This window comes from Marmota monax, unplaced genomic scaffold (genome assembly GCF_021218885.2).
Source record: "Marmota monax isolate L192 unplaced genomic scaffold, Marmota_monax_Labrador192_F-V1.1 WCK01_AAM20220418_F8-fsc00051, whole genome shotgun sequence".
Taxonomy (NCBI): Eukaryota; Metazoa; Chordata; class Mammalia; order Rodentia; family Sciuridae; genus Marmota; species Marmota monax.
In genome coordinates, this window is record NW_026695202.1 from 15,186,373 (window position 1) to 15,212,360 (window position 25,988).

At 63.4% G+C, this 25,988-nt stretch overlaps 1 protein-coding gene across 6 annotated transcripts in view; it reads right to left on the reverse strand.

Annotated features, from left to right (window-relative positions):
- Shisal1 (shisa like 1) overlaps positions 1 to 25,988 on the reverse strand; it is a 95,087-nt gene that overhangs the window by 53,644 nt on the left and 15,455 nt on the right. The window contains exons 2-3 of one of the 6 annotated variants that reach the window (XM_058574222.1): positions 19,075 to 19,211; positions 18,390 to 18,521 (exon numbers count right to left, since the gene is read on the reverse strand). The exons of 1 other annotated variant lie outside the window; for it this stretch is intronic. The gene's annotated coding sequence lies outside the window, so the exon portion shown is untranslated. Of the gene's footprint in view, positions 1 to 896; positions 1,024 to 1,177; positions 1,285 to 18,389; positions 18,541 to 19,074; positions 19,212 to 25,988 lie in introns of those variants that run through there. 4 more of the 6 variants (XM_058574224.1, XM_058574226.1, XM_058574221.1 and 1 more) reach the window with 4 other exon arrangements.

The window sequence follows — 25,988 nt, forward strand, 5'->3', positions numbered from 1 at the left end:
GCTGCCTGGGAACTTCCAGGTTCTGCTGTGACCTCATAGCAACCTTTGGCCGTGGGCATGGCCCTGGATCAAGCTCTCTTTCAGATGAGGAAACCGAGGCTCAAGGAGTGCAGAGATCCTTGCCATCACTTTTTGCTCTTCCCAACCTCGTCTGGACAGGAGCTGTCACTCAGCCCATGGACCACAAGGCCCAGAGAGGTAGGGGAGACACACAGGCACACACAGCTCTCCCCACGGGTTACATAACCCCTTCCCACCCACTGACCCCTGGTTGGGGGGCAGCCCGCACGCCTGAGGCCACCAGGAAGGGAGTGGCCTGGCCCACCAGCCGCTTCCCTCTCTCCCAAGGCAAACAGTTGGAGGCAGCTGGGTGCCCTGGGTTTTTCTCCTCCCTTCTTTTTTCTCCGGCTGAGTAACAAATACTAATACTAATAATGATAATAATAATTAGAATAAACATAACCTGAAGACGCTTGGGGTCTCGTTTCTATAGCAACCGCTGGAGCTAATGAGCTTCCGAGGCGGCTGCCGGGCCACCCAGCCCCGAGCGCGGGATCAATATTGATTCGGCACCAGGAAGCGGCGGTGGCTCCGCAGGGACCACGCGGCGGAGTGGGACTGAGGGGCACGCACTTGGGGGGCTTTTCCCGTCCCTCACGCCGCCCAGCCGGGACTCCTGGAACCTGCCAGGTCCGCAGCGTGAACCTGCCTGGTCCCTGCCCGCGCGGCGCGCACCGGGCTCCGGCTTGCTGCGCTCCCGGACTCGGTCCTTGGACGCTGGTCCCCACCTCGGACGCGGATTCCGGTCCCGGCTGCCGCGTCCCTGCACGGTGCGTCCCGGACTGTTCCTCCAACCCAGGCCCCTTCCTCTCTCGCGCGGGTTCAACGATCCCCACCTTGGCGAGCCCCGGAGCGGACCCCAACGCCTGGGCACCGGCTGCCCCGCAGGCTCCTGCTCTACACTCCGGCTGGTCGTCCCCGGCCCCTCTCCAGAGCCCTGGACCCAGTGCACCTGACGCGCCTCGCCCGGAGCGCCCGCCCTGGCCCGCGCGGCTCGCGCACCCGGCTCCCCGCCCCGGGCCGCAGACCCCGCCCCCCGCGCGGACCCGCCCCCGCCGCCCCGCCCCCCGTCGCGACCCCCGCCCGGCGCCCCCTCCCCCGCGCCGCCCCCGCTCACCTCGTGCTCGTCGCCGGCTCGCTCCTCGCTCCTCGCTCCGCAGCCGGAGCCGGCGCCCGCGGGAGCCGCCGGCTGGGGCGCGGGGACTGCCCACGCCCGGCCGTGCCCCCGCCCCCGCCGCCGCCGCCGCCGCCGCTGCCGCCGCCGCAACAGTTGTCCCGGCTCCGGGGGCCGCGGGGACTCCGGGCTCCGCGGCTCCGGGTCGCTGGATGCACGGCGCCCGCTTCTAGGCGCGCCCGGCGCGGCGCGGCTCCGAGGCTCGGCCCGGAGCCGGGGCTCGGGCTGGGGGTCCCGCCGACCCCCGCATCCCCGCGCGCCCGCCCCGCGCGCCTACTCCGCGGCCCGCGCCGCCCCGCCGCCCGGCAGCCCCGAGCCCCGCGCTGCGCCCGCCGCCGCCGCCGCGCTCATGCCGCCGGCCCGCGCCCGCCGCCGCCGCCGCCGCCGCCGCTGCCCGCTGCGCTCCCGCCGCGCCGCGCGCTCCGCGCCCTCTGCTGCCCCCTCGCCGCCGCCGGCCGTCGCCCTCGCGCTCCTCGCTGTCCTCCCTTCCCTTCGCGGCGCCCCCGCTCTTCCCCTCTCCACCCTTGTTTTTCTCCGAATGTTTCTTTTGCGACTGTCCCCTTCCTTCCGCGGCTCGTCCTCTCACTTTCCCTCCCTCCCTCCCTCCCTCTTACTCCGTCTTTGTTCCTCCCCGTCCTTCCTTGGCTCCTTCCTCGCTCCTTTGTTCCTCCTCCCTCTTTTCCGCCTTGCCCTTCCTCCCTTCTTCCTCCTGTCTTTCCTTTCTTCTCCCAGCCGCCTCCGACTCCGGCCCTCCCGTCCCCACACACTCACCTGCTTCCTTCCCAGCTGCTCCCCCCTCCACCTCTGCCGGACCCTGCGCCTCTGCCCCTTTGCCAGGTGCACAGACCCCCGCGCGCTGCCCCTCTTGCCCTCTGCTCCGGGAGCGCCCCTCCCCCGTCACCCCCCTGCTGGTTTTTCCCACCAGCCAGACCCTGAGCCAGACGGTCAATGCCAGGGTCAGCTGGCCACAGGCAAAGAACTCTCCACATCAAACAACACCCTCCCTCCAGGCTGTCCTGACCCTCCTGGGCCAGACTGGGGTCCTGTCCTGTCTCCACCCCAGCATCCCCCCACTTCTTGTCTGAACCCCGTTTCATCTGTCACCAGCAGGAAGAGGCAGTGCTTCACTGTCTGGCCTCAAGCCAGTGCCCCTCGACCTCCCCACCTCCCTCGGTCTCTGCCCTGTGGCCTCTGGTCACAAAGGACTTGTGGGGGGGGACCTAGCTGACCCATCCTCCTGCGGGGGGAATGGCCAGGAATGTGGTTCATCCCTAACCATTTTTGGAAAGAGAATAAGTTTAAGCATCTGGAGGGCAGGCCTTGGAGAGCGTCCTACCTAGTGTTGACCGCCCGAGTTGCCCGCATAGCTGGGTCTGATTCTGTTTTCATGGACAGGGGTCAAAGCTCATCCCTTCATACAGGATATTGTATTTATTCCTAACTACAGCACTGGGTGGTGTCCTTCCCCCTTCTTAGACAAGGCAACCTGAGCTCAGAGAGGTTAGGCGCCTTCTCTGAGCCACACAGCTGGCAGGGGCAGAATTGGACTCCCACCTGGATATGCCTGACCTCTGAGCTCCGGCCCTTCACTTTCCCTGGCTCCCAGGTGCCCTCAGCAGCACTGGGGAAGGGCGGGCCTGGGAGGGCTCCCCCTAGTTTTGTGTGAACCAGTTTCAGCAAGTGCAGGCAACTTGCCGGAGACCCCAGTGCTGATCAGGAGCAGCTGGGGGTCCGTATGGCACTTCTCGTGCTGCATTCAGTGCTCCTTTCAGGGATAACAGGGCTCAGGGAGGCTTGGCTGTGTGCCAGGGTACCCAGCTGGCGGGCAGAGTGGTGCCAGGGCACATCCTCCAAGCCTGCAGCAGTGGGGTACCTTGGTCTCCCCATCTGTCACACAGGCATCTGTGCCCTCCCCCCCTTCAGGGGACATGGTCTGAGCTGCTGAACTTACCTCAAGGACCAGGCAAGGGTCCTGACCAATGGCTAGAGGGCACCAGAGACACCTCAGCTAGTGAGGTCAGGGCCACCGGGAGGGCGGGGGAGGCGGCAGCCAGGGCACAGGGTTGGAGCAGGGTCTCTCACGGCCTCTGGCACAGCACAGAGCAGAGCGCCACCCTCCAAGTCCAAGGATCGAGACAGGACAGGCGAAGAAGACTTCACCCAGCCCCTGGCAGGCCATCCCCAGAGGGGACGTGACCATCTGCCTAGGACAAGGACCAGAGAGGTGAAGAAGCAGGTGGGGGACCCAGGGGAGCAGGACTGGGGCTGGGAGGTGCAGCCAGATCCTGGGAACTCAATTCTCAGGCTGTGCTAAGAGGGCCAGTCCCTTCCCTCCCTGCAGGCAGAGCCTGGGACGTTGGCAGGGCCCCAGGGGACAGAGAAAGGGAGGGGAGGGGCTGGAGGCAGTGGGCTGTGGACGGTGTGCGTGGTTGTGTGTGCACGATTGTGTGTATGGAGTGTGTGTGGTGAGCCTCGCAAGGGTGAGCTGTGGGGGTGTGATGGAGGCGCTGGCATGCGGGGTGGGGGGGCCGCACCTCCCGGGTGGGCCCAGGCGTGTGTGTGCGCGCGCATGTGCAGTGCGTTCAGGGGACCCCTAAAGCTGTGTCACCCAGTGGGCCCCCATGGCCTGAGCAGGGCCCTGTGCCACAGAGGGGAGGTGCCAAGGCTGCTGGTGACAGCAGGAAGCGCAGCCTCTGCCTGCCCCTTCTACAGGGGACACGTGCATCCCTCCCTACCTGTGGTGGCCTCCTGTGCATCATCCAGAGGTGGCCCTGTGGCCTGCTCACACCCCATGCCCCTCCTTCCACGGTGCCCCCTGGGCCCTACCTTGCTTCTCCCCAGCAGGGTGTCACCACATCAGGCCGCAGATTTGTGATTGGCCCTAAGGGCGGGGGGAGCCGCTGCAGCTCTCTAGGTCCCAGGTCCCCCAAGGGGCTCCTGCTCTTCCTGGAGGCCAGGGACTTTGGAACTGATGGGTTTGGGTGTGAATCTCCCCCTGGCCACTCACCAGGTGACTGTGGGCAGGTGACCATGGACTGGGTTCCCTTTTCCCAGCCTCTGTACACTGGTGCCCCGGGGCTGGGCGAACTTGACCAGGTGACCAAGTGACCTTGGAGCCTAAACAGATGGGAGTTCACCCCTCACGGTTCTGGAGGCAGGAGGCCATCGCCAGTTCCCGGGCCCAGTTTCTCTGCAGGGCCGAATCTAGGGAGGCCCTCCCTGGCCCTCCAGCTCCTGGTGGTGGCCGCAGTGTCCTTGGCTGGTGGCTGCATCACTGTAGTCTTCCAGGCCTGCGTCTCCACACGCCCTCTGCTCCTCTTTGTGGGCTTCCTGGGGTCCAAGTCCTCTGCCTCCCTCAGGAGGGTCCAAGTGACCACCTGGGCCACCCAGGGACCCCAGCTGAGCTCCCATCTCTGCGTCCTCAACCCAGTTCCTATGACAAAGAGCATTTTCCCTTCTTGCCATATAAGACGGCACCCAGGGGCTCCAGGCTCTCTTTGTGGGCTGGGGGAGCACTTCCCAGCTCCCCCTGCACCTGCGGGAGTGGGGCGCGCGGCGCGCACACACCCTACAGCAGGGCGGTGCTGGGTCCAGGGGGCTGGGCCTGGAGGCCCGAGGGAGTGGCACAGCCACCTGGCTGGCTTCCCCCGCACCCCGTCCCCTGCCCCACTTCTGAGCACCTGCCGCCAGCGACGCGCCCTGCGCGGTGCGCCCCGCCGGCCGCCCCGGCCTTATTTACTATTCCCCTGCCTTCGGAGGCCCGCTCCCCCGCAGACGCCGCTGCTCACCGGGCGGCGGGCGGCCGATGACTCATGCCGTCTCCCAGGAGCGCAGCCTTTTCAAAGGGCTGGCTGGGGAGGAAGCTAAATTTAAAGCCAGGCTTCCCGAGAAGATCACCTGCCACGTCAAAATCGCTGCCATTTAATTACAAGTTGGGCCCCAGGCGTTCCACCTCGGTCGCCAAGCCCCGCCTCCGGGGGCGGGGCTTGGGGGCTGTGACAGGGTTGGGGGGCAGGGGACGCGCCTCCCCACCTGCGCTCCCTCTGGAGCAGCGGTCACCCACCTCCCAGGCCTCCAGGCCGTCCCTCCTGTTCATGGTCTTGGGATGTCACCTCCAGGCCCCTGGCCCGAATTCAAGACCTAAGGCAGGGACCCCAGGGCTCTGCTGGAGTGGAGTGAGGCCTGCCCCCTGCTCAGGGTCAGGGGCCGCTGCCGGCTGGCCTTGGACCTTGGACGGAGTGGGGGAGGGGTACAGCCGGTTCCTTACTGACCCAAGGCCGAGGAAGGACCTGGCTGGAGGGAGGAAGGAGGCCCCGGGGGAGATGGAAGCCCAGGCAGGGCCTGCTTGACCCCTCCATTCTTGTGCCTTTGTCTGTAGGGGGGACCAGCTGCCCTTCTCCCAAATGATGGAGGAACTGCGCCCCCCCACCCCCCGCCCCCGTGTCTGGAGGCCGAGCGGCCAGGGTCAGGACCGCTGTAGTGACAGATGCTGAGCCTGAGCCTGGTCCCTGCCCTCCGAGCTCATCTGCAGGATGTGGGTGGTCCTAAGGTGCAGAGCAGGCTCCCTGTGCAGATGCCAACTGTCCCGGAGACCTGGGCATGCAGGTGCAGGGAGCTGGGCATGGGTCCAGGGGCCTCCCGGGCCAGATGCACACAGAGTCGGAACCAGAGACCAGCTCTCTGCACAGTCTGCCACCCAGCCTCAGGCCCCTCCTCCCTGCTCCAGAGCCGGCCTCCCTCCTGGCCACGTGTGTCGCCCAAGTTCCCTCCTCTGGCCCTGGCAGATGCCCAGGCAGGGCCGCCTCGAACCCCACCAGCCTTGCCCACTGCTACCTCGAGACGCTGCTGCAGGGTGAAAGGGAACCTGTGGGTTAGTCAAGAGCACTGAGCAGCTGACCTTGGGACAAGGAGGTGACTGGGCGCACCGGCCACCTCACAAGAGCTCTTTAAAAGCAGAGTGTGTGTCCCTGGGTGGGTAGTAGCACCCAAGAGACCCCAGGTGAGAGGGGCCGGACTCCAGGTGTCTGGGGCAGGACAAGAGGGGGCTGCCGTCTGACACGGTCCCCATCAGACCTGGATTCCGTCCACACCACAGTGAGCTGGGGGACAGTTTCTTCCCCAGCCCCCAGGAAGGGGCCCACCTGACAGCACCCTGCCGCCAGCCGGGGAGACCCAAGTGGCGGGGCTGCTGCGTCCCCTGGCCTTCTGGCTGCAGCAGGGACAACATTCCGGCCAGCACAGCGCTGACCTGGCCACCCTCTGCTCACCGACGCCCACAGGATGGAGCCTGGGGTCCTGCCAGGCCACCACTGCAGGAAAGAAGGGGCACAGCACCCAGCAGCCAGGAGGAGCGGGCAGCAGGGCCCTGCCACCTACGTGGGCAGCAGAGCCCCGGAGACGAGCCCGACCCCAGGCTGCCCGCTGGCCTGCTGGCCCCGAGCCCTCAGGTGCCCCCACCAGGCTCACAGGGGGAGCACATCTGCCACCAGCACCGCAGGGTGCGGGGGCTGCAGGGACAGCCACCGGGAGACCCCAGGACTGGACCCTGGCTTGGCCTCCCCAGACTCCGTTTCCTCAGAAGCACACGGTGACACCAGGCTCTGCTCCTGGTGACCTGAGCTAAGTCACAGAGAGCCCAAGGGTGTCACATCCTGTCCTTATGTCACCACAAGGAACTGTGGAGAGAGGTGACACCTGAGGTGGCAGCCTGGCTTCCAGGCTGCCCCAGCCGCAGAGCAGCTGGTGACATGGGCTGTGTCCCCTGGCGACTTCCCACAGCCTTGCCACCTCATCTGTCAAGCGCAGTGGGCAGGGAGCACCCGTCCTGCTGGACGTGAGTGTCCACCCGCACCTCGGGAGCCCCCAGCTTGAGGGTGGACGGCAGGATCCTCTCAACCCCGCCCGCCCTCGTGTCTAAGCCGTCTTCCGGGGCTGGCGGCTCTCACGGTCACGGCTGACCTCTTACACGAGGGGCCTCAGACCCGGAGCAGAGACGAGAATTAGTTGATGCACATTGATGCTTGAGCCCAGTGTGGGCATCAGGCCCTCCCCACAGAGCCCGGCTCTTCCTGGACAGGCCTCGGGGAACAGCCATGACAACAGCGATTGTGGTCACCTGCTCCTGCAAGTGCCCCCACGACCATGACGCCTCACAGAGGCCACGCCTTCCTCTCCTAGCTGCAGCAGGGGGGCCCAGAGAGGTTGTGTAATGGGCCAAAGGCCGCACAGCTCCTGAGAGGCTGGACTGGGGCATCTCTGCCCGGGCTTCTCCCATGGCCACCACAGCGCCTAGGCAGGTCACTAACTGCCCCAAGGGTGCGCTCCGCCCTTTCTCCTTAGGTTGGTCTGGGGCACAAATGTGCCTTTTCTCTTCTCTCCCGGCCGGGCACAGAGTATTGGCTCAATAAACGCCTGTTAGGGCTTCTGCTCAGGGGGTGCCTTGTGCCCTGTGGTGCCACCCAGACGGCCTCCGGAGTCCTCAGTCACCCCAGAAGTCACTGCTACGCATTCTCACGTGACTTGCCCAGGGTCAGAGGTCGAGCTGGGGTTGACCTGGGTCTGTCCCCCCCGCCTGGCCCGACTTCAGCCTGGAGCAAGGTCGGCGGGCTCTGCCCCCGGGCCTCAGTTTCCCCCTCTGTGCCCGCTCTTGCTTGGCCCCTCGGCGGGCCGCTGCGTGATCTGGGGCTCGGCCCCGCGCTCCAGCTGGTTGGCTGCAGCGGGTTGTCCAGGGGTCAGCAGCTCTGGTCCCTGAGGCCCAGGCGGAACCCGGCCTCTTGGATCTTGCTGGGCGTCCTTTCCTGTTGCTGTGGACTGATTGGCTTGGCCTCTCGGAGCGGCCTCCGCTATTGCAAAACCCTGTGTTCCACGAAGCCCAGGGAAAGGAGACCCTCTGGCGGAGGCTCAGCCTTTGGAATTCCATCCTGGGGAGGCTCCCAGTGGGGAGGGCTGCCAGGCTGGGCAGCAGGGCGGAGCCGCAGCCCTGGCCCGTGGCCCCTGGCCTGTGTGGCTGTGTGCCAGCTGCCGCCAGGCCACTGGGCACCTCTGTGGTGAGTGAGACCCTCTGGCAGCTGCCCCAGGGCCCGACGGGCGTGGCCAGGGTCAGAGGGCTGAGGCAGAGCGTGCCTGTGGCCTAGGACACCCGCACACCCCGTCTGGGCTCTCCTGGATGACCAGGGCCAGCCACGCCCGCTTCCCTTGGCAGAGGGGAGAGGAGAGGAGTCTGCTTTCCAGGCTCAGGGACCTGCCCACAGCCTGCTATGAGCAAGGCGTTATTTTTGTACCATTTCAGCTAAGGGCAGGGAGGATCAGAGTGGTTAAGCGGCTTGCCAAGGCCACACAGCGGGCAGCTGGAGATTGCACGCCTTAGCCTTCCTCCCTGGGTGCGAGTGGGCCTGGGCAGAGTCACTGTGTGCCCCCGTCTCTCTAGACCCCTGCCCGGCCCCAGAGAGGAGGCAGCCACCTGCCCCAGAGCACCTGGGGTGGCCTGGGCACCCCCTGCTGAGTTGCAGCCCAGAACCTGGACCCGCCGGTGACTTTCCAAGACCCACGTGGCCCCTGCTGCAGGCCAGGAGACAGGGTCAGGAAGGGCAGGACTCGCCCAGCGTCCCCAGCACGGCAAGGCCACCTTGCCAACTTCCTGTCCCCCTTTAAGTGACAGGTACAGCCGCCAGACTCAGCCCTGGCCGTCACGGCCGGGGGACCAGGCTGTTCCCAGCTTGGCTGGGTCACCCCAGTTTCCCCCCACGGGGCCCAGCCCGGACCTGAACCGTGTGTGGAGCTGCCCGGGTGGTCCTGGGCCGGCCACCTTGGGGTCAGGGACCACTGGCCACCCCTGCAGGCTCTCCAGGCGTGGTGCAGCCTGGCCACGTCAGCAGCTGGCACTGATGCATTATTAACAAGCACATTTGTCACTTGCCTTGCCTGAGAGAGCGTCCCCAGCTTTAATTAATTCTCCCCGCACCCCAAGTGCGGCTGCTCTTCCCACGGCAGATAATGATGTGTGAAGTCGCCTGGTCCAGCCGGGAGGGTCACTGCAGCCCTGACGAGGGCCGTCGCCTGCCGGCCTCCCCTCTGCCGGCCTCCCTCTCTGCCGGCCTCCCCTCTGCCGGCCTCCCCTCTGCCGGCCTCCCGCTCTGCCGGCCTCCCCTGTGCCCACAGGTGGGCCCGAGGCTCCAGCCTGAGCACTGTGCATCACGTCCCAGGACCAGACACAGCTCACTGCCCCAGCCACGCGGCCCTATCCCTGGGGACGATGGCCAGGTGGCTTTGCAGAGGAGAGAGCGTCTGGCAGAGTGGAGGTGCTGGGGACAGCCCCGCAGCCTGGCTCCCGCAGGCGGAGAACTGCGCTGGGGAGAAAGCCGCCCCCCTCAGATGGCCTGTCCCTCCCCTCCCCTCTGGCTGTTGGGGCAGAGGCCCCTGTTGACAGGCCTCGCAGCCACACCCTGCGCACGTGTGGAGGTGACGGAGGCCGGGCGCCCAGGAGGTGCTGTGGGCGGGCGGGGGGCAGGGACAGCCGCGAGGAGCCGTGGGTGAGGGCTGAGGAGGGGCGGTAGGCACTGGAGCGGCTGTGGCTGTGGCTGTGGCTGGACGGGGTACGGGTGAGTGGTCAGTGCAGGGTCAGGGAGCACAGCCTGTGGCCAGGAGAGTCCGCCACGGAGCCACCGTGCTCAGGCCCCGGCGAGAGGGGCGCAGCCTCTGTGGAGCCCTCAGCCCCCGCCTCTGGGCCTCCTGGAGTGCCCGCCTCGGCTCTGCGAGGGCAGCCCTCGTGTCGTTTAAGGACTGGTGACCAAACACGCCCTGTGCCCTGCGGACTCCAGCTTTTTATCCAAATGTCACCAGCTGCACTTGGTTGGGTCCCCAGGTGTGGAGCCCACGGGCATGGACACGGCAGGGACACGGAGAGCCGGCGCCCACCAAGCTGCTGGACGCTGTGCTGGGAACTGGGCTGAGTGGTGGGGCCTGGGTCTGTGGGCAGGGGCCAGGCAGACGGGAGGGGAGAGGAAGGGGCAGGCGCTGGGCACGGAGGGCGGGAGGAGCCTGGTACCTGCTTCTCTGTCCCCCCGCGGGAAGGGCCTCCCTACCCATCAGACACCCCTCAGGCAGCGGGGCTGGCCCCTGGTGGCCTCGGCCCCCGAGTCTCCACCACCTCTTGCTGGGTTTCGTCCCCCTACCCCCCTTCACTCCCCTGACCCCTCACATGGCCACCACCTGGTGCCCACAGTCCTCACCTGTCCCCTCCCGGCGGCCTGAGCCCTCCTCTGGCTGCACAGCCCAGGGACACCAACCCTGCTCTATCGATGTCACACATCCGGCACCACGTCAGGCCGAGTCCTCGGGTCCCTCCTGGCAGCTCCTCTCCAGATCCAGAGAGCCCGCCCGCCACCCTGAGGCCTTCCCAGAGCTGCCACCAAAGCCCCCGAGGTCATGTCAGTGCCGCCCCTCCCCCACCCGGCCAGCCTCACTCCTGTCACGGAGGCTCAGAGGGGACGGGTCCTCACCCGGGGCCACCCCGCAGGCTCACGGAGGCCTGCGGGGTGTTTGTGTGTGTCCGGCTGTGCCCACCCTTCCCGCCGGGCAGTGTGACCCCCAGGTACAGAAGGAGCTCTTCATGGATGAACCGTTTATTCCACAGGTTTCTGTGGGTCCCACCCTGTGCCAGGCAGCGGCCAGGAGCCAGGGCGCACCGGGGACAGGGCTCCACCAGGGCCTGCCCCAGGACCTTGGCACCTACCAGAGGACAGTGACCAAACGTCGCATGTCTGTCTAAATGACAGCCAACAGGACAGGCCACAGGGCCTCGGGGACAGCGCCGTCCTCTCACCCCATCCCCTGCAGCCAGGTCCTGTGGGCGCGGCTGAAGCCCTTACTTCCCTCTCTGGGACAAGCAGGTGACCTTGCTCCTCCAGGCCTGGCCCCTGAGGACCTAAGCACAGCCTGAGAAGCTGAGCTTCCTGCGCCCTGCGCCCTGCGCCCTGTGAGTACCGCTGCCTGTGCCCGCGGCTGGCGGGAGGGAGCAGGAGCCCGAGAGCGCCAGCCCACAGGGGCTGTGCCACCTCTGCTGCCCCCGAGGTCCCTGGAGGATGGGGAGGGTGACCCTGGCCCAGCCACTTGCCATCAGGGTGACCTTCAGCCTCTGCAGGTTCATCATTTGTGTCTTGACGATGCCACCTCCGTGTCCCCTCAGAGCCGCCTGTCCCCGACAAAGCTTGTGGAAAGCCCGTCACATGCAGCACATTAGGGCCCTGCTGATCCGACCCCGAGGGCTTCAGGGGCCAGGAGGACACGGGGTCTAGCTCAGAGGACACGGGGTCTAGCCTAAGACGACACAGCAGGGCCAGAGGCTTCCCGGTGCAGCAGGGGATTCTCACATCAGCTCCTGCACCCTCCTGCTGTGTGACCCTGGGGGTGCCCCTTGCCTTCTCTGAGCTTCCTCACACAAAAAACAAGGAGCAGGAGTTCCCAGGCTGCAGAGGCCCATCCTCGAGGAGAGGCTCACTGTCGTCACGCTGACTGGCCTTCAGTGACCCTGGCCCCGCTCTCCAAGCCAGCCAAGGTGAGGACACCTGGGAGGGGCTGGGCAGGACCGGGCTGTGCCACCTTCGAGGCAGCTCCCAGAGCTAGGAAAAGGGGCCAGAGGGACACCTGGGCCCCTCCCCCCGCCGTCCAGCGGGAGGAAGCCCTTCCGTGCAGGGACCGTCCAGAGCCTCCGCGTCCACCATCCCTGGCCGCCCTGCTCGGCCACTCAGCCGCCTGCCTGTCCTTTGAGCACTGAGCGGGGACAAATGGGGACGTGTCTCAGGCTCTGAGAGCCGCCGCTCGCCCCCAGGACGTGGTCTTCCCTGGGGAGGTGGCCGCTCTGGCCACTGCGGGCCTCCCTGGCCGGCAGGGCAGAGCCTCCTGTGAACAGGCACCAAGGAAGGAGACGGGGCACAGGCCTGGCCGGCAGCTCGGGGCCAGCTCGGGGCTGACACTGTCCCCACCCTCTGCTGATCTTATGGGGGGAGCCACTCTGGGAGAGGACTGCTGTGGCTTGAGTGTGTCCCCAAAGGGCCACCAGCAGGGAGCTTGGTCCCCAGTGTGGCAATTTGGGGGCACTGGGGTCTCTGAGAGGTGGGGCCCAGTGGGAGGTCCTCAGGTCATGGGGGCAAGACCTTGAAGGGGTCAGGGGGCTTTGGGACCCCTGAGTTCTTGTGACTTGTGATAAGAATGAGGCTGGTGCCCGCCTCTCGGGCTTCCTGGGTTTTGCGGGGGACCCCCCCCGACTCTGTCTTTGCCATGGGTTCCTTCCTGAGCCACACGATCTTCTCTGGACTTTCAATCTCCACAATTCTGAGCTAAATAAACCTCCTGTCTTTACAAGGTTAGCCTGCCTCAGGTATTTCATTATAGTAGCAGAAAACAGACTGATACAGGGAGCCAGGAGGCGACGCGGTCACGTGTAGCTTTCTCTAAACCTAGTCAGGACTAAGATTTCTGGGACACAAGGAAATGTGAGGTGGGTGGCAGGCTCAGGGGTGAGCATTAAGGACAAACATCGTGCTGGACGTTTGTAAAATCCGGCCTCCACCCAGAGGTGCCCACACATTTTTCTCAGAGGTAACCACTTCCTGCCGTCACCTGGTGACATGGGGTGGCTGTCGCAGGTGACTTGGAGCCATTAACTCGCTCGTTTCTCTTATCGTCCTGGGAACGGTGGGCCTTGTTATCCCTGCTTCACACACAGGCTGAAGGACGGCCGGGTCCTGCGGCCACTGAGCCGGGAGCTGGGGTCACTTCGGGAAGGGAGGGCAGACGCCGTCAAGGTGCAGGGCAAGTGGAGTGAGCCCCGCGGGGACCCAGCAGGGGTCCAGAGGGGTCCCTCAAGCCCTGCGCCACGTCCCCCACACTCGGCACACGGAGGGGACGAAACCTCTTGTTTCCCGACCCCAGTGGCGCCCAGTACGACGTCCCTTGTCCTGCGCTGAAGGACGACCACGGGTCAGGTCCCCAGGCCAGCTTCTCCAGGTCCTGTGCGCCTTGGAGGCAGGGACTGTGTCCCCACGTTCCCGCCCCAGCACCCTGCCCCGGGCTCCGCGTGGCACCTGTGCCAGCCCCTCCCCAGCCCTGGACGCGTCCTATCTCAGGCCACTCGCCTGCCACTCACGGCAGACACTGCTCAGGGCCATTTTACAGATCCAGAGACCAAGGGCCAGAGGGCTCAGAGCCCGAGGAAGGTAAGTACCCGGGGCAAGCGCCCTGACCGAGTGGGCCACCCCGAGCCACCCGCCTCCCGGCACCTGGCTGTCGAGTGCTGAGTGATTGAATGGACAGGCGGCTCTGTGGCTGTCCACCCGGGATCCAGCAGGCCACTGTCCCCAGCCCAGCTCCTCACTGTGAACGGGCTCCCCTCCCACCAGGCCCTGGGCCCTGTGGTTGGAGAGCTGCTGAGGGGTAACCGAGGAGACCTGGCTGTGGGGAGGGGACACGGGGGGCCGTCTGCACCAGGGCCTGGCCCAGCGCCAGGTCAGATGGGAGGTCTCGTCTCCCTCCTTCCCCGTCCCCGTCCCTGTCCCCAGCAGCTGGCCAGCAGCTCCCGCTGAGGAGGCTGCAATTCGCGGGAAAGTGCTCGGAGCAGCGTCCAGGCTCCCGTCCAGGACGTGAGGTCGTGCTGACCACTCAGTGTCTCTCTGCTGGGACAGTCCCAGCCTCCCAGAAGGGCTGGGCCCAGCTGGACATGGGACGCTGGCCGGAGGGCGAGAGGGTTCCCTGCGGGACGGGAGCCTTTCCTCCCGCTGGCCACGGCCGCTGGACGGCACCCAGCACCTCCAGGGCCTCCCGGGAATCCCGTCCGTCAGGTGCTGCTTGAGCCAGGGCTGGAGCCAGCTGTCCGCTCTGGGCTGGCCGAGAGGTAAGCGGTCCTGGTCACCAGAGGGGCGCAGCGTGGGAGGAGCCTGGAGCCCCGGCTGAGGACACAGAGGCCGGGGGACCAGCCTGGGCCTTCCTGATGCTGCCTGTCATCACCACAGCCTGCGCCTGGGCCACACCCTCATGAGGATCAGGGTGCCCACCTCCTGCGGAGGGACCCCAGCCCTGGAGGAGGAACGGGCCACCAACTGACCCCCTCCTAGTCAGCACAGGGAGGGAGACAGGTGTGGGGGACCTGTCACAGGAGCCATCCCTGGGGAAGCACTGGTCCCCGAAGGTCCCTGTCCTGGGGGCTTCCCGGGGCTCTGGCTGGCCCCTGCTGCCTGGGCTGGGTTATGGACGTCCCTGTCTGGGACAGTTTCTCCCTCCAGGCCTTGGTGGAGGGGAGGTCTCCAGGCAGCAGGCTGGACGTGGGGCTGGGGACAGCGTGGTAGGCTGAGCAAGCCTGGGCTGAGTTGGGCAGCAAGGCCAGCCCGAGAGGCCAGCGCTGGCCAGGGGGACTGGCTCTCACATGCCTCCTCCTCTGGGGTCCAGGCAGACACGAGCAGGTGGAGGCCACCTTGGTGGTCAGCGGAGGCCTGGCCGCTGTGATGGTTGGCCTTGGCGTCCCTCCAGCCAGACCAGAGGTGCAGGGCCCCTCCTGGGCCTTCCTGGATGCTGCCCGTCAGAGCCACAGCTCTGTGCTGGGGCCTCCGTTGGAGCAGCCAACCCCGACCTCGACACCGTCCCGGGGACCTCCTGGGCTCCTCCCTGAGGTCTGGACTGGGACAAGGGGTTAGGGTCTCATTCTTGCAGTCCAGTTAGACCCAGAAACTAAGGCAGAGGGAGGCACTGCCCACCAGGGACCCACAGAGGGGGTCTCCAGAGATGCTCAGGAAGCAGACCCCGGCTCACAGCCGCATCGGGCCCCAGCCAGGCCCCAGCCAGGCCCCGGGGGTCAGGACCACACCCACACTGGGGAGGGTGAGGGAGGCCAGGGGAACTGACCAGTCCCTGGCCCTGGGCCACGCCTCACTGGACTGGGGGAGGCGAGGCTCTGGGTTCAGAGCGTCTGAAGGTTAAGGTGGGACTCGCCTGGACTCTGAGTTGTCCAGCGGTGCCTGGAGGAAGCCTGGGGGCACACACCAGGGCGGGAGGGGGTTGGTGGGGGGACGGGGGAGGGGGTGCCAGGGAGGTTGGGGGCGGCGGGCATGGTGCCGCCCTAGGAGGTGTTCACCGAGGGGTGAATGGCACTGGCCAGCGTAGGGTCTGGACGTCGGTCCCCCAGGTTCACCTGAGGGCATCCTGACCACGGTGGGGTGGCATCAGGAGGTGGGGCTTTGAGAGGTGGTGAGCTCAAGGGGCCGGTCCCTCCTTATGGGACTAGTGTCCTGGAAGAAGAGACAGGTCTGTCACCCCCTGTGAGGACAAGGCAGGAGTGTGAGCCAGGTGTGAGCAGCCGCACCTCAGGGCAGACCTCAGCCCCAGGCTGCAAACACATGTCTGCTGCGTAAGCCCTGGCCCCTGCCTGCGGTGACCCCTGGCTCCTGCCTGCGGTGGCCCCTGGCCCCTGCCCCCTGTGGCCCCTACCTCTGGTGACCCCTGGCCCCTGCCTCCGGTGGCCCCTGGCCCCTGTCCGCGGTGGCCCCTGGCGTTTTCTGACAGCACCCTGAGCAGACCAAAGCCACAGGACTCTGGGTGTGGGAGCACGAAGCGCCCATCCACCCCTCAGGAAGGTGTGGGGCTGTCCCCAGGGCGAGGCGGTGGCCTTGGGACAGACAGGGAAAGATGGGACGGAAGAGCCGGACCCTCCTCCAGCAGACGCAGAGCAGATGGGCTTCCGGCAGGCCTCCCAGCAGAGGCCAGGCCGGGGCCACCCAGGCTGCAGCCCCCCTGCCAGGCCTTGCCCCCTCCAGCCGGGGCAGCCCAAGCTGGGAAAGGGCTCCTTTGTCCTCAGAAGCTGTTCCTGGGACGAGGACACCGAAGACTCACAGGGAAGCCGGCCGTGGCTCCCTAGTGCAGGACGTGCCCAGTGCACACGCACCCATGCACACTCGCACGTGGGCACTCCCATGTGCAAGCACAGCCACGCCCACCCGCTCACACCCACTCACTCACAGGCCCCCAGACCCTCGGCTCGTCCTCTGTGCTGGAGGGGCTGCCCTGGGGCACCCCAAACTCCGCCTGCAGCCGGGCGGCCTGGGGCCGGTCTCAGCTGGATGTTGGAGCAGCCGCCTGGAGCCTTCGGGCTGGCAGCCAGTGGCAGCAGCCTCCCCTGCAGGCACGGGGGCCAGCGTCCCCACAGTCCCCTGTGCGCGTGGGCCTGAGGGTCGCAGCTCTGCAGGAAGGGAGCCTGGGCACCGCCCCACCCCAGCCCTGGCTCTGGCCTCCAGAGCCCCTGCTGAGGGTCCCATCACCCATGGGCCCTGGGGACTGTGCGCCGGTGGGCAGGGTCGTGTCTGATTCCTATCCCTGAGTGTCCTGTGCCAGGTGCTGAGCAGCGGGCAGAAGGCCGCGCCAACCCACCCTGCCGCTCAGCGGAGAAACGGGCCCAGGGAGAGGCGCGGGGCCAGCACCCTCCCGGGGCTCAGCCGGGGCCACTCTGTGCTTCAGAGGCTCCTGTTGCTCCGGGAGGCTCTGCTGTGAAGGCCACCTGTCACCCAGCAAGGGGCACCCATACCCAGTGGAACTGGCTCTTAATGGCACCTTAGCTGGTGCTAGCACGTGTCCCCGTGTCACCAGGCAGCAAACCTGCCCACGCTGTCCCTGACGGCACCTCTCCTGCCACCGTGTCCTCAGGCCTCTCTGTGCACATGTCTCCACCTCGCCCCGCCTGACCCAGGCAGCCCCAGAGCTGAGGCCTGTCCCCGTGCGGCCGAGTCTCGCTGGGGCCGGGTCTGGTGTGGGTGTTTGGGCCGTGGGTTGCGCCCTGGTGGAGGGCAGTCCCTCCTTGGTGAGTGAGGCTTCCCTCCCGCAGACTGGATGAGTTCCCGTGGGATCCGGTGGCTCTGGCGGGGGCCGCCCATGCTGAGCTTCTCTCCCTCGGGCTCTGGCTCCGCTTTCTGCCGTGAGTGGAAGCAGCACAAGGCGCTCAGCAGACACAGCCGCCCTGTCTTGGACGGGCCTCCAGCCTCCAGAGCCATGCGTCCAAGTAAACCTTTTTCCTGCACGAATTACCCCGTTCGGGGATTCTACTATAGCAACAGAAAACAGACTAAGATAACCACAGCCTAAAAATGGCCCCATCGTCTTCCCCTTCCTCTTTCCCTGGTCTGGACCTTTCCCTCCCACGCTGACGGAGCTCAGCCTTGTGACCTGCTCAGTGTGAGCCAAGCAGGGGCTTAGAAAGCCCTATGTACCTGGGTTCGCACTCAGACTGCATGTGGGACACGGAGGCCACCAAGTAAATGAGCCCCAGCCAGCCAGTTGGAGAGGGACACCAAGTGTTCCTCTCAGCAGACACACGAGCAAGGCCATCCTAGGTCATGCCACCACCAGCCAACCTGCCAGCTAGCCACGGGGCATGAGAAAGCCCTGCACAGAGGGGCCACGCCCAGCCAGACCCTGGACGTCCCAGGCAGCCCCAGAATCGTGAGCTAAATACACCATCGTGACTCGACGCCCCCAAGATTGGGGCTTCTTTGTTACATAGCACAAGCTAACTGTTACAGCCCAGCATTGAACATGAGGACCATCAGGGACGTGGCGTCTCCGGTAAATGTGTTTGGTGAGGGCTGCCACAGCCAAACCCGACGGAGAGCCCAGACCTGCTCCAGAGGAATAAGCCAGTCCTGACAGGAAGCGGGGGTCCAGCAGGGACCAGTACGGCCCCCGATTTGACCCAGATCAGGTCTCGCGGCCCCAGTTTGGTTTCCCTGCTACGGCATGCAGGCGGCGCAGTGACAGGTTGACACGGATATTTCAGTTAACCTCAGATAAACCACGCACGTGAGTCTGACGCTACAGCAGACTCTGCAACCCACTTTCTGTGTTTTTCTGGAAGTCCTGAGGAGGTCAATACCCGGGCCAGACCGCTCAGCACGGAGCCCACCCGCCCCCGAAGCCAGGTTTCCGTGGGGTGGGGAGGGTGGGCGTCCACGCGAAAGGTAGAGGCTCAGCCTCATTTGACTCCCAGGCAACCCGGCCAGGCTGGGGGGGACGAGATGGGCGGCTGGTGTGTGGCAGGGTCGGGACTCCCACCAGGCCAGCGCCTCTGACTCCCGCCCAGCGCCTTCCCAGTGCCACACACCACATGGGGTGCCACTGGCCCTACCTGCTCTTCTGTCCACTTCTCCCGGGCAGCTGGTGCCCAGGACCCCAGTCAGCAGCGGGAGAGGGGCCGGAGTCTGCTCCGCAGAGCCCGCTGCAGAGGGCCGCCCAGCGCCTGACCTCGATAGGCCCCTGGCTGAGTGCAGAGAGATAATCAGCCGCTGGACGGGTGCCCTCCTGGGAGGGGCGCGTCCCTGTCCTCCAGGCTCATCTGCGCGGGCAGGGGACTGGTGTGGTGCCGCAGTCGGTCTCTCCAGCCCGTGGACACAGCTGGCAACAGCTTCCCTCCTGATTAAGTCCCCTGCGCCTTGGAGGGACCTGGAGATGGGGCTGCAGCTGCGCCACGTGTTTCTGGGTCTTTCTGGGCAGCCCCCGCGCCCCCCGCGGCAGCAGCCCGGGGCCGCCCACTCTCCCAGCACCCGCCATCCCTGCTGTCGGCTCTCTATTGCCCACAGATGGGGCCTCCAGGAGGACAGGGATGCTGCCCCTGTGTCCACTCTCTAGAGGAGCGCCTAGGTGAGCCCCCATAAGATGATCTTGAGCCGCAGCACCATCTGGTCAGCTGGGGCGGACAGGCCAGCGTCCATCACCCCATTTTGCCAATAGGAGAAAATGAGGCTCAAAAAATGTCATTTGTCTGACGTCACAGATCAAGCCTCCGCCACCAGGGACCCCTTGCCAGGGCTCACCAGATGTCCAGGGGACCCCGCGAGGAGGGCACAGCCTCCCCCGGAGATTCTGACGCGTGGCACCTCCTCCATCTCACCGCAGACACCGCCTGAGCTCCCGAAGGGCGTTGATGTCCTCCCCCAAGTCCATGTCCAGCCTGAAAATCCAATGTGGCCTTATTTTGACATGGAGTCTTGGCAGATGTGATTCCTTAAGATGAGGATCAGGATCGGCCTTGAATCCAGTGACGGGGGGGGGGGGTCCTGATTCGAGGCCACGGGAGGCACAGAGGCACATGCAGGAAGGGGGGGTGGGGGGACCGGGTGACACAGCTGCCGACCCAACAGGGGCTGCAGGCGGGAAGGACGCTGTCCGGAGCCCTGGAGGGCCAGCCCAGCCCTCGCCTGGACTCTTTCCTCCAGCACCGGGGAGAGGTGGCCTGTGGCCATCGTCACAGCAACCCTAGAAAGGACTCCAGCTCCCGCTCGGGCTTCTGACCCGGGGAGAAATCGAAGTCCCGTGACAGGAGCCTAGACATGGGGTTTGCTGCTTCAGGGCCACCGGGTCACCTGATGTGACCTACTGGGATCCCACAGCAGCCCTCAGGGGGCAGGTCATTACCCACCTTAGGGGGAGGGGCGGACCTCAGAGAAGTCAGGGGACCCGACAGCATCCCAGCGGGAAGGGAAGGGTAGTGGGGAGGAGCTGCTGGCTGGGACCAGTCCGTCCCCGAGGGCGAGCCTCCCCTTCTCCTTGTGGCCTCCCACCTCTGCCCCTCCTCCGTCACCTCTGGGGGGATGGCAGCTCTGAGCTGGCCCCACGACCAGGGTTAGGGTCTGGGGGCCTGGGGACAGGTAGGTCAGGCTGTCCCAAGATGCTCAGCCTGGCCGGAAGGGAGACCCAGGGCCACAGCGGGTGACGGGGTTTTGAGGGGTGGACAGGAGCAGGGCCTGGGTGGTGGGGAGCCGTTAGGGGCTCGACGTGGGGAAAATCCTCTGGAGCTTTAGGAGTCTTGGGGACAGATAGGCGAAGATGGGGACCAAGGTCCAGGGAATGATTCAGTCAAACGGGCCACTGTGCTGACCCCCAAGAGCAATTCACTGCGGCCCTGCTGGCCTAAGTGGACAGGGGACGTCACAGTCCTTGGCAAACTACTTGTTATCCACAAGGAAACGCGGGCAGCAGGAGCCCTGGGATGAGGAACCCGAGCGACACCAAGGGGGAGACTTCTGGGACCAGGCTCCGGCAGGTAGGGATGGTCCCTCCCGACCACAAAACCTGCAACACGCTCCAGAATCCAGTTGGGACCAGTGGGCAGGGGCCAGGGGATCTAGAGTGGTCATGGCAGTGGGGACCTCAGGGTCGGACGTCACCCTGCTGTCAGTCAGAAGCCAAGAGGTGGCCTGGGTGGGACTCTCTGGAACCTTCTCTGGGATCTCCAATAAACTGGGGTGCAGGAGAGGCACTTGTCCCTCCCCTCTCTGAGAGGACCCCTCTGTCCCTTTCCCTGCCCCTCGTCAGCACCTGCCTCTGGCTCTGAGCGTGACTGACATCCTCCTCCCTTGACCTCAGGGACTGGGGCGTGAAGGGGCCTCTGTGCTGCCTCCCCCTGTAACAGGACGAAGCAGGGTCCACATTCTCCAGGCCGCTGCCAGTGTCCCCCTCTGCACCCACCGTCCCCCTGAGCCAGGGGGTGGGGCTGTGAGGACGTGCTGGCCGGTGGGCAAGCGGCTCAGGCAGAGTCGGGGGCCTTGCCAGGAGGGCCTGGGGCTCCGTCAGTGGCCAGTTAAAGCTGGGTCTGGGCATGCCAGCTGCCCAGGGACAGATGGGCTGGGGCCTGGGGACACCCAGCCTCACCACTCCAGTCAGCCAGGCGGGGTGCAGCCCGGTGGATCCCAGGTGCCTCTGGGGCCAAGAGATGGCCCAGGACAGCCCAGAACTCCTCAGATCCCCTGATGACCTGGATGTCTCCAAGCTGGGCCCCTCCTTGGAGCTGAGACCCCGTCCAGGCCTGGGCCGGCTGCGCTGTCCCTCCTAAGTGAACGCCCCCTGGGTTAGAGTCCTCAGGAGGACCGTGGTGCCCTAAAGAGGCTCTGTGAGCTTTGATTCCACGTTCACCTCCGTTTAAGAATCATCGGGCGTAGAGAGCAGGAGCCGGATGGGGGGAGGCAAAGCTAAAGGTCCACCCTGGAGGCCGCGGCTACTCTGCAGAACAGAGGACGCTGGACTGTGCAGACACAGGGGCAGGTGGGAAATGGGATCTGAAACACAAAGGAACTGACCTCAGCAGGTGGAGGGTCAGCGGACTGTCAGCCAGGGAGCAGAGGGTCAGAGCAGCAGGGAGGAGAAAAGGAATGTTCCAGAAGAGATGGCCCAAAACAGCCCTGAACGGGGAAGAGCATGGAATCAGGCAGAAGCAACGTCTGAAAAGACTCTCCAAGAATTTTTCAGATTTGATGAAGGCATCAGGTCAAGATCCAAGAACATGAGGAGCTCCGACCGCACACAGGTGCGTCCTGGAAACTGCCCCAAACCAAAGACAGAGAGAGACTCACACAGCCAGAGAAGGACTGCCCCAGGACCCCGACCCGGAGTAGGAGCCAGACACCTGCCGAGCGGCAGCTTCAGGATGGCCGCTGGCCCACTTGACCATTCCCCTCTGACCACGCATAGCAACGCGTCCCAGCCGACCCCCCAATACGCACAAGGATTTGTCAATTAAAAACTTTGAAAATAAAACCAGAAAGTAAAATAATTTTCAACCTAGAATCATGTACCTTATGAAAAAATCCTTCCAAAATAAAAGGAAACACAAATATTTTCAGACCAAAAGAAAAAAAAAAAAAAGCCCGGGTAATTTACTGCTCGTGGAACTTCTAGAAAGATCCTGCTGTAGAAGAAATGGCGCAGGTGGAAGGGACTTCCAAGACTTGTCAGTGTGGGGGATGCAGAGCCAGAGGAGGGGCAGGCCGGAGCAGCCCCCAGGACAAAGGACGTTCCAGGGCATAGAGACTGGTGCTCGACTGATGTCTGCATTTTCTATAAAGTGCTGAAAGTGTCCGTTCAAACTGGACTTCAGTGGGAAACGCAGGCTGTAATCTCCAGGGCAACCACTAACAGGAAATAAAGGTTGTGGAGCCAACGAGCCGGCAGACGCCGAAACGGTAAAGTAAGAAATGTCTAACGTTCTAAAAATAGTCACAGACCAGGAGGGGCAAACAGAAAAGCGGCACGCGGCACTCGTATTGGAAGCCAGAAAGCACCTTGCTTAATTGGCTTTTAAACCCCAGCTGCACGGGGCTTAGGGAGACATCTGACCCGAACCCACTTGAGAGAGAAAAATCACAAACTCCGCCAAGAGAGAGGAGGCTTTGCTGCATCCCCCCAGGCCAAGTGGACTTTAAGGCAGAATCGTAAAGAGAGTTATAGAGGGACTCTCTGTCATGATCAATTTTCCATTAGCAAGAAGGCAAACCCACTCTAAATTCAGAGGGAACCAACAGCAACATCTCAAATAAAGCAAAAAAACAGAACTCAAGGATGAAGAGACAGGGAGGTAAATGCGTCTCTGACTTAGCGACCATAGAATGAGCAGAGGAAAGGTGGTCAGGGGAGAACAGACATGACTAAGAAACCTAACCCCAGTGTGGCGCACGCCCCTGATCCAGGAGGCTCGGGAGGCTGAGGCAGGAGGATTGCAAATTTGAGACCAGCCTCAGCAACTTAGTGAGGCCCTAAGCAACTCAGTGAGACCCTGTCTCTAAATAAAATATTAAAAGGGCTGGGATGTGGCTCCGTGGTTAAGTGTCCCTGGGTTCAATCCCTGGTACAAAACAAACAAACAAACCAAAACCCCGTAACCTAGCAGGTGTATACAGAACGTTATAAAATAACAAGTGAATCTGTATTCTTACCAAGCACATAGGAAACAGAACGCCATCATAGATTATATGTAGACCATAAAGCAAATCTTGACAAATTTTAAGTAATGAAAATCATATCTTCTTTGACCTCAGTGGAATTAAACTAGAAACCAGTAACTACAAGGCGATCAGAACATTCCCACTGTTTCTAAATTTATGAGCTGGACCAGATGTCACATTGGAAATCAGAAAATATTTTGGACTGAGCAATAATAAAAATAAATCATCAAAATATGCAGGAAGCAGCGAAGACAGCTCTTTAAAAAATAGCCTAAAAACCTGTGTTTTAGGTGGGAAAAGAAGTTACCTCAGCATCTATCTCAAGAGACCAACCCCCTATATCCCCAAAACAACAGAGTGAACCCCCTAAAGTAGAAAGATCTAAAAAGAATAAAATTGGAAAAGAAATATAGAATAGTAAAAAAATCAGAAAAGTATATATGATTTTTTTTTTCAAATGCAAAAGAATTGATAACTATCTCGTGTGATTGGTTGAGAAAATAGGAAGCAATAGCAAGAATGAAAAAGAGACGTGTCTGCAGACCTCACCGTGTTGGGGGAGGAGAGTGGGGCATTCTCATGTCCACAAAATTAAATTTAGTTGAATGAGCAGAGGACAGGTTGTCAGGGTGCAGCAGAGGAAAACTGACCTAGAAGATGACAAGCTAGACTAGTCCCGTATCTATTAAAGCACTTGATGTATAATTCAGAACCTTCCACAAGCTCTCAGGGTCCTGGTGGCCTCGGTGATGGACTCTGCCAAACACTTAGGGAAGAAATGAGAGCCGTGCAGACAGTTTATGCACAGAGTCGGTCAGTGGGAGTACTTTCCTATTTGTTTTAGAGGCAGGACGCAGCCTCATACATAGAGCTGGTGAGGACCTGCAAAAGAAGAGGACAGACTGCATTTCCAGGTGGGTTCCCAGACACAGCTGCCCCGTCCACATGCTCTTCTCAGGGAGGACTGACACTCTTCTCCCTAGCTGGAGGCTGGAGGAGTCCGATGACCTCCAGAACCAGCATAGAGCTTGCACGAGATGGCGTGTGAGCTGTGGGCTAGACCTAAGAAGGGTTAAAGGGTGCAGGGAATGCCCCTGGCCCTCCTCCTCTCTCCTCCTCTCCTTCCCCCTGGGTGCAGAAGCCCAAGCTCATGGGGGGCTCCCTGTGGGTGTCACCTGAGAGCCCCTCCAGGGCCCTAGTCCACTGTCAGCACCGACCGCCAGGCCCATAAACCAATGGCCTCATGTGACTCCATTCGCAGACTCGAGGTCTCCCAGCCGAGGCCGCCGAGAGCTCAGGGCTGGCCCACCCTGCCCAGCCTGGATCCCTGACCCAGAGCCACGCGAGATGAGATCAGCGAGCCTTAAGCCAGCAGGTTTCAGAGCGATTTTCAATGTAGCAGTAAATATAAAAGGGAGATTTAAGACCAATTAGAGACCAAAACTGAAATACAGAAATCCTAAATAAAATACTAGCAAACACAACGGAGCTATGTATGCAAAGAACAATTCGTCTTCATTAAGCTGGATTTGCTCTCGGAAGGCAGGATCGATGAGGCCTTGACAATTAATGTAATTCACCCCATTAGTCTATAATAACTAATCATATGCAGATCTCAGTCGATTTAATAATAGCATTTAATGATATTCAACCCAGGCAGGATTTTAAAGACGCTTAGCAGACTAGGAATAGAGGAGATTTCGTAACATGATAAAAGATACTTATGACGCCTCTAGCAAATATAATAACAACAAAAGACTGGAGTCGCTCCCCCAGCTCAGGAGCCAGCCGAGGGCACCCACACCACCGCACCTGTTCACGGAAGGTCTCAGCCAAGAGCAGAAGCAGGAAAACGAGGAGGCCCAAGAAGGGGACAAGAAAGAAGGCGGTCTGTGCAACTTAGTGAGTTCTTGCCTCAAAATAGAATTTTAAAAGGGGCAGGGACCTTTGTGGCTTAGTGGTAAAGCACTCGCCCAGCACACAGGAGGCCCAGGTTTCCATCCCCAGTACTGCAAGTTGGAAAGACTTTCTACCTGGTCAGGCACAACACTCCTGGAGTGGGAGGCAGGTGGGTGTAAGGGCGGGAGACGCAGCAGCCTCGTGGAGGAGGGGCTTGTGGCCACCTGAGGCCAGGGGGCTCAGAGAGCAGCAGGTGTGGCTAGGTGCAGAGCAGGTGGTAAGGCACCTGCTCTTTGCAGGCACCAACCAAACACTGTGTAAGTGCCGAGTCCTTGGCAGCCCTGAGGGGGTGCGTTACCCCCCTATTTTACATGTAGGTCAACTGAAGCTCAGAAACAAGCCACTCACCCAAAGAGCCAACCCCATGACCTGCGCGCCCAACGGCAGACCATCCCGGGCCGGAGAAGAGACCCAGGAGTGCACAGGGGACAGGCCAGGCACCAGGTCTGCACCCTCCCAAAGCAGGACGCGCCCGGCTGTGCGCGGGCCTCTGCAGCCCAGCTGCGGCCCTCCCGGCGTCCCACACTGCGCCGCACACGGCCCAGGTGACTCGGGCTCCGAGGGCTGCGGGGCCCCTGGGCCCTTCACGGTAGAGAAGTGGCCACAGCAGGGAAGGGGGGAGGGGCCGCACATCTGGAGCTCCTGTCCCCAGACGCTGGCAGCAGGAGCCGCTGCTCTCCTCCATCAGAAGTCCCCTCTCAGGGGCAGAAGGGCCTAAGGCTTCCCCCTGGTGCTCCCACTGGGAGCTGTGCAGCCCTGGGCAAGGCCTCAGCCTCTCTGGGCCTCAGTGACCTCAGCAGGAAAACGGCAGCATATGGTGTGTGTTCCGTGCAGAAGGGCTGAGAGGACTCCGGGGGCTCACGTGTGGGAGCCGCTGGACGCTGCGCCGGGCACCTGCAGAGACTACAAATGTGTCAGCTGCTGTTGTCACTGCGTGTTACCATCAGGGTGGAGCAGCGGAGGAACAGGGGCGAGGACCAGGACGAGACAGGGCCTCAGCATGTCACCCCCGGCCCTCCTTGGGGGCTGGGGACTGGTGCGGAAGGGCCAGG